This window comes from Pinus tabuliformis, chromosome 7 (assembly GCF_031772625.1).
Source record: "Pinus tabuliformis cultivar Carrire ecotype Pingquan chromosome 7, CPIR1, whole genome shotgun sequence".
Classification (NCBI taxonomy): domain Eukaryota; kingdom Viridiplantae; phylum Streptophyta; class Pinopsida; order Pinales; family Pinaceae; genus Pinus; species Pinus tabuliformis.
In genome coordinates, this window is record NC_142293.1 from 803,692,692 (window position 1) to 803,701,549 (window position 8,858).

Consider the following 8,858-nt stretch of genomic DNA (forward strand, 5'->3'; position numbering starts at 1 on the left):
CATAACCAAAAAACAACTTGAATCATTTTCTAATATGAAATTTGATGGTGAGAGTAAAATTTCCACTTTAGATCGAGCTAGTCAAAGAAGAAGGAAAACTAATAAATCAACTAGAGGAGAGAAGAAAATAGGAAGAGATCCTGTGGAAACAGAAATCGAGGGTGAACTGATTAAGGGAAGGGGATCGAAACACTCGATTTTTTCACAAGGCCATGGTCCAACATAGACAACACAACAAAATCTACTCCCTGAAAGATGAGGAGGGGAATCGCAAAATCCAACACAAAGAAATGGAGGAACTTCTAGTAAATCACTTCAGAGATCTCTGATCATAACCACATGAAAATAGAATGAAAGCAATACAAAGGATCTCACAACATATACCCCACCGAGTAACTCAAGACTAGAACCTAGATTTAATGACAGAAACTACACTAGAAGAGGTGGAAGAAATTGTCAATGGTATGCAGAAAAACAAGGCCCCATGCCCAAATGGGTTCCCAACAGAATTCTACCAAGCCACTTGGAAATTCATGGGAAGAGAAATTCTAGAGGTCATTGAGGAATCTCATCATAATCAAAAGGTATGCCCCAACCTGAACTCCACTTTTATTGCTCTCATTCCTAAAACATCAAAATCAGAAGATCCACAAGGATTTTGTCCTATTGCCTTATGTACTGTTATATATAAAATCATAATTACTCTTATTGTAAAACAACTAAAGCCTCTTCTGTTGAATATCATCTCTCCAGAGCATACGAGATTTGTTCAGGGAAGGAAAACCCTGGATGGGTTGGTAACTTCTCAAGAAGTAGTCCACTCTCTTAAGGTAGAAAAGCTCGTTGGAATGATGATTAAGTTGGACCTCTCTAAGGCATATGACCAGTTAAGTTGGGCGTATCTGAGTAGCATCCTCAAAGCCTATGGTTTCACCCTAAGATGGATCAATTGGATCCTTTCCATGATATCCTCTCCCGTCATCTCAATTCCGCTGAATGGGACTCCTACTCAAACCTTTAATCCAACTCGGGGCCTAAGACAGGGAGACCCATCGTCTCCTTTTCTATTCATTATTGCTACTGAAGGTCTAGGAAGATTTATAAAAAATGAAGTCTGAGAATCTAGCATTAGAGGCTTGAGGATTTGGGGTAATGATTTAGCCATCACCCACCAACAATTCATCGACGATATCATGCTCTGCCATGTCTCCCTTAGGGAAGCCTGAAGAATAAAAGAGATTCTGAATACCTTCATGGATGCCTCAGGGACAAAGATAAACAATGACAAATCTTGTATTTTCTTTTTTAACACCTAGGGGAATGTCAAGACCTATCTTGCCAGGATCTTGGGGTTTAGTACTGGAAACCTCCCCTCTAAATACCTGGGCATGCCCCTATCGAAAAATTCCCTAAAATTATCATGCTGGCAACAAATCCTCCAAAAGTTGCAGGGAAGATTAAGTAACTGGGCTTTTAGATTCCTTAACCTGGCAGGCAGGACTGTCCTTCTGAAAGCAGTGCTACAATCAATACCTATATACCAACTTTCAGGTATGGCAGCCCCTAAAGGGGCATGCTCCAAAATGGTGGACATTTTCAAAAAAAAAATGTGGGGAGGGGCACAACAGGTCACAGAATGGGCATTGATATCCTCGCAGGGACTGGTGAAAAAAAAATGGAAGGCGGAGTAGGCCTCAGAGACCCCTACACTTTAAATCAAGTAACGGGCAGAAAATTATGGTGGAGATGGACAGGACATGGAAGGGATATATGGAAACAAATATGGACAAGAAAATATAATATGCTTGAGATAACTGAGGATATTCTGCGATACAGAGATCCCCCCAAAGGATCAGCAGTGTGGAACTTGGCAACCCAAAATAGGAACCTCATAAACCAACATGCTTTCTGGGAAATTCATAATGGCAAAACAACAAGATTTTGGTAGGACTCTTGGCAACAAAGAGAATGACTAGTAGACAGGAAAGATCTTAGGGATATATATCAATTCACCAGAGACAACAATATTAAAATATGTAGAACAATTTTGGAAAGAGGACCAAGGAACTAGGAATTAGAGGAGATGGAAGAAGAAGGAAGATTGGTGCCAAGCTATAGAGACAAACCAATGGATAGAGTTTGAAAAATAAATGAGATCGAGACAATTAACGATCCAAAATGACCCAGACATTCTGAGATGGGGACACACCATGAAAGGAACCTTTACCATAAAACAAGCATATGACCTCCAAGCAGAACAAGTCCAAGAAGGGCAAGGCATCCTTTGGAAAAAAAATTGGAAGGGAGGGGGGTGGCCTAAGGTATCTCATTTCCTCTGGCTGGTATGCAAAGGACAGATCCTAACCTGGGATCAACTACAGAAAAGGGGATTCCAAGGCCCGTCCCTCTGTTGGCTATGTTAGCATAACAGAGAAGATATGGAGCACTTGCTCAACACTTATCTGTTTGCTGAACAGAAATGGGGACATATGCAAGGAGCTTTCGAAAGGATGGATTAGGACCGCCACAGCATTAAGGAAATAATCCTCTTATGGTCTACCAACATATTCTCAAGCACAGTATCAAACTGAGCATGGAGATTAACCTTAGGATTAAATCTATGGGCCATATGGAAAGAGAGGAACCATAGAGTCTTTAAAAATAAAGCCTCATCTCAGGAACAGGTGTGGGAAGGAATAGTTAGAAACATCAGAGAAACCATATTAGCATAATAGTGGAACCAAGAAGATTGGCAAGTCCCTCCCCAAGAAGCTCGAATTTTATGAAAACTTAATCTATCAATGGAAATGATTACCACAACTGATTGGAGAAAAAACAGCCTTGGTTTGTTATCCCTGACTCACTTTACTACCCCAGGAGAAGGGTTCATAAATCTCAACTTTGATGGGGTTTCAAAAGTGAACCTAGGATTGGCAAGCCTTGGTGGCCTCTTCCGAGACAACCAAGCCAACACATGGCTCATATATGCTGACTCGTGTGGGATAGCAAGTATCAACGAGGCGGAACTTTCTGCAACAAGACAAGGAATTCTAATAGCTGTCAGAATGGGATACCGAAACGTAGTGGTGGAAGGAGACTCAAGTCTAGTCATAAAAACTTCGGTGAAACTAAACAATGGCACCACATGGGACAAGATTAGCCAAAGTTGGAGGACATCTCACCTCATACAAGAGATAGGAGAATTAATTCAAAATTTTGATTATATAATGGTCTGACATGTAAGACGAGAAGGGAATAAAGGGGCATATTTTCTGGAAAACTGGGGATGCAACCAGCAAAATGGCCCGATGGAAAAATTATGGCCGGTACAACCCTGGGATGAGAGATTCAAAACCCTAGTGGAAATACTAGATCAGGACTGCAGGCAAAGCCAGGAAAACGAGCCTCCAGAAAATCAAGACCCCGATCGGGGTGCGTTCCGATGGATGGAAGTGCCTGCGGGCAGTAATGAAGAGTATAGGTGAATTATGTACCACTGACCCCCACATGCTTAAAGTGATGGGTGTGGTGGCCCTTGGCATGAGTACATGCAAGGGTAGTGGGAAAGGTGGCAGGGATGGCAGGGGAGAGGTGGGATGTATAGAAATTAAGGCGAGACAGACGGGGAAGAATTTTAATTTGGCTTGTGGAGCAAGGAGCTGGAACAGTAGAGAGGGAAGGTGACAGCAACAACAACATCAACCTTGGAGTGGAAATAGGTACGTATCTTGGCTCTTCGCCTCCTTTGCAATGTCGACCTAGTTTGATTTTTGCTGGGGGGAGAGGCAAATACTCGAGAAGGGAAATTGGGGGAAATGCAAGGGGAAATGGAGGAGGCGTCGAGATGCAATAGTTTGGTTATGCATCTTTGTTTTGAGCATGAAGGGATTTTACCTTGCCTGTGGATGTGTGGACCTTGCTTTAGGTGGTAATGGGAACCAGGGCTTTGCATATTGTGGGCTGAGTGGGTTTGGTCACTAGGGTTGGGTAGGCAGAAGCTCAACATCATAGGTTAAGGATAGCAAAGGGCAGTTAATATGTTGGGTAAGAGGATGGACTAGTGGTTGTAACCATAGAAAACTATGGGGAACTAGGAGTAATTAATGCGCTAAGAGACCAGCTAGGATCCCTGTGGGGGATGTCGGGCATGATAAGGGCATAGGAATTGTTCTGGCTTACTGGGTAGAGGGGAATGTGACTGCACTCCTCAAAGGGAAACTGGTCGGGCTGAGGCTAAGCTCATTTGCATGGCCTTGGCCGGGGTTTGTCAACCACATTGAGTATGTGAGGCAATGGGGAGGGAGGGGTGAAAAGTTAAAAGGGATACGAAGTTCGTCCCTTTCTCAGGACTGGCTCCCCAGCCATATTTCCCCCGGCACTACTAGAAAATGGAGAAAGGCAATGAACAAGGAGAATGATGACATTGACAATTCCAGTCACGGCAGTAACCAAGGATATAATATGTTATAGTGCTTGTGGTTAACAACTCTTTTCTGTGAACAGGTAGCGAATCATGTTGATATGGCTTGGCCAGCGAGAGGACAGGGACGTGGAAGATGGGGCCGAGAGCCTAGAAAGGCTAAGGACCCGAGCACATCGGAACCCGTAGAGGAAGGTAATCGGTGGAGCATCTTATCAATGAAGCAGTTGTGGCATACCGAGAGGGAACGGATAAAGACATTCAGAATTTGCTAGAATAATGGGAAGATGAAATCAAGCAGGGCAATGAGACAGAGGAGGATATGGAGAATTGGAGGACACTAGTCACAGACCCTAGGAATGCTAGAGGAAGGATAACGCAATTCAAGCAGACATTATACCTCTGCTGGCTAATGAAAAGCCTGTTGCGTAAGGCAATGGAACATATCTTTGTGGGATGGTTGTCTCTCTCCAAGGGATGCTGAGCTACAAACAGGATCTGCATAGAATTTAGTTTCAACTCCATAAGCAGGACATTAGACTGGACAGAATTGAAAGACACATTCCATGCATCCTGGAATTGTCTGAGATGCCTGGAGCAACTATCAAGGATCTGACACCTGTGGAATCGACATCGGAGGAGTATAAGGGATAGTTAGTTTACCATGTTTAATTTTTTTATATATGCGATTAGCATTTACTTTTTGTCATGCATGTATAAGGATAGATAGATATATAGAGTTTGGTCATGAAACAGAGACATATATAGCTTGGCTAGAAATATTGAAACTTTATTGTTTTTGGATGGCTTACAATGAGGATAGGTGGCCAACATACTTGGTTTCCCATTGGGCAAGTTGAGGCCACCTAGCCAACCTATGTGGTGTAAAATTGCCGATTATAAATAGAAAATGAAAGGTCTTGCCAAGCTTAACAAAAAAATACACTTTAGATCATATTTATCAATTTATTAATAAATGTGAATCTTTCAATATTACTAATGATAATGGAATTTGCAGGTTGTTTACTCTCACATTCTAAGGATAGATTCAGAAATGGTTCAAAACACTACCAACTAAGTCTATACATTCATGGAACCATTTCATGAAGGTTTTTTGTTGGCTAATCTCAACTACAATTATGAAGATTTTAGTTTAAAGATTCAAAATATTTCTATGCATGTAGATGAATCTCTTGACGAATATTATGTGATTCATGTCACTTTGCTTTAGATTTCATCTTAAAAACTTTTCAACAAAATATCTTATTTAATTCTTTACTTCCCTTGTTCCTTCCAACTATGAACGTAGTAAATCTAATGAGGATGAACAAGATGTGTTAAAATTTTCTAGTTAACCTTGATTCCACATCTAGTTTTATTGAATCGACAAATAAAATTGAAAATGTATCACAACCACAAACATTAGGAGTTTGTTTCACACACTTTTTAGATTTTTGAAATTGATTGTCTAGATACAAATATGAAATTAGAAAATGCACCTAAAACATTTCTTAATGCTAGCAACCAACCACAAAGGTTCAAAACAAATTAGTTCAATTCAAGATTTAACTCATGAATCAATTGATTTTTCTTCTTCAAAAGTAGATTCAAAACTAGTTTTCATTTCCTCAACAAGTTTTTATCATTAAATCATAGTTCTAATCATATTAATGATGTTTTAAACCATGACGATGAAAATATTTAGCAAGCATCTAATTTTTTATACTCTAGAAACCATTACTTTTTATGTCTGAATCTTTTTTCAAATCTAAATGCATTTAGTAATGATTCCATCAATCTTTCTATTGAAACTTTTCCTTCAACTAATTCAGATTTGTCTGAGAATGTGATCTTTTTAGATAAAGATCCTTCGTATATCAATGTTAATTCTAAATCACATTCATATCCTTTTCATTATGTTGTGGATTCAAATCTGCCAAGCGATTTTTAAGAAAGGGAAGTTATATTTGATGAGTATTTTGATCTTAATGACATAAGGACTCATCTATTACAAAGTGAATTATCCCAAAAAATATATTTTAATCTAGCAGGTTCTCATGGTTTGACTTTGTTTCCATTGGCTAAACACAACTCTATTTTTGAATATTCTGATCAACTTAATTTTCGAGTTTCAGTGAAACACATGCTAATTCTCATTTAGAAACTTGTTTTGATAAAATATTGTTGGAACTTCCTTCTAGTGGCAACTCTCCCTTCGCAAATAACCATTGGTTCCATAGTTTCCCTACCAATTTGTCTCGTAACAAGTGTAAATGATGATGAAATTTTATTTTACATTCTTCATTTATTATGGTTTGCTTCAATTTCTATTTAACTTTTATATTTCAAGTTTTTGATAGTTTATGCTGCCATTTTGAGCATTCATGCATTTAAAATTCAGGAAGTGCATCAACGGTGGAACATGAAAATGAATTTCAGGGCCTAAATTATGAGCATCAAAAATTTCAAGTCTTTCAATTTCAATTGATGTTCATAACATACTAGCTTATTCTATCTTCTGAAATAAATATTCCATGAACTTCTGCACTTAAGTGTAGCATTACAATCTAGTCAACTATCTAATATATTGAAAGAATTCTGAAAGATTCATTAGATTTCCATTTTTGCTTTCATGACCCATTTGAAAATTGTTTGGAAAGTTCAATTTCGCAGAAGATTGCTAATACTTTGTCTCTTGTACATGATACTAACATTTTTCTACATGCTACAAAATTTAAAGGTACATCATTTAAATGTGGCTAGTCATCCTCTTCTTCAAATATTCTCCAATATTTAACATATATCCATCCTAATTTTTATGATCTAATTGGAATATGGTTGGAGGATGCTTTTCAAGCGAATATTCCTGTAAATAGATTTCTTTTCCTAAACTTATTAGAAATATATGTACATAAAAGGTGAAATTTTCTTTTGATAGTTTAATAATAATTTTATCTATGTCACTAAATTTTTTGTGTACATATGTGTAGGAATAAAAGAGTTAGATTGGCTTCACTAGAAATATGATTTCACTTAGTTTTAATCTACTTTAGAGTAGGAGTAGGAGGAGGAGTAGTTTAGTTTAGACTATTTTTCTTTTTGCTTTCATTTAATAATGCAGGTTTGAAATAAGTGAGCAACAAGTTTTTAATTTTTCTTGGAGAAGAATGGTTTAAGGCCATCCTAATAAAATTTGATTGCAAACATATTCAAGGAAGTATGCATTCATTTATCAGGATTTTAATTTTGACAAGATGTGTCTTGTACTAAACTAAAAATAAATAAAAATGTATATATGCTCTTCTCTGCATTTGTTTGGCTTTGCAAATTCATGAGATTCCTCTCCATAAACAATGGTACTAAGGTAATTTGGGTTATTGTTAATTCATGTGGATTTGGGAGTCTCCCATGATTTTGGTTGTATACACTACTCTGTTCAAATATAGAAAAGGTCCACTAGACAATATTGTCGTTTCAATAAAAAGCTCAAGTCCTTTCCATATATATATAAAAGCTACCACATAAGTTGGAACATCAACATTATTTAAGTGGAATTTAAAGAAAGTTTTGGGGAGCTGATATATAATCAAAGATCTTTCATACAATGTAAAAAACTCAAATCAGAATTTGGAAAGAAGGGTATGAACAATTGAAATGAAAAGCAATGCTCACTCTGGAAAATTTTCATTATTTTCATTTTTTTCATTTTTAGCATTATTTTTTAAAGAAAAAATTTGAAAATTCTCATGATTATAATTAATTGCCAATATATTGAATGCTAAACCATTTTTTTTGGTAAGTATTTTTTGTAGGCTTGATGCTTGCCTTAGTCTAGATTCGATAAAATTGATGATCATAGGCATATGTGAACTTTGATAAGAATACAACTTCTTCATGCTCTTTAATATTGTTCATGAGAAGATGTTACTTCTTTAAAAACATGAAATTTGGAGAAAATCGAGATCTCCAAGGTAAACCAGAACATGATTCTTCAATGTAAATTTCATATGCTTATTTTCATATTTTATTAATTTTCAGTATGATTTTAGTTTCAGTTTTGTTTAAGTATTTTCTAATCTAATTTTTGGTTTTGTAGGTCTTCAATGGTTACACTGAAGGTTTGATTTTGCTGGAAAAATAGATTAGAAATCCTTCAGTTTACTTTGCATGTATTTTAAGTTTAGCAAAGCAGTTGTGATGATGCTCAAATTGCAAACAAGTTACATGAGGGAGTCTTTGCACCTTTTTCCTATTTTCATTCAACATATTTTTTATTTTGTTTTGTAAGTATCATCTTCAATAGATAATCATTAAGTATTTCCAATTAAGACTTAAATTTGTAGCAAGATATTTGCAAGGAAAGGGACATCTTGATGTGACTTCATCTTTTACTCATAACTGCTCCCTAAATTTAGGATTTCCTTTTGAACAAAAATCC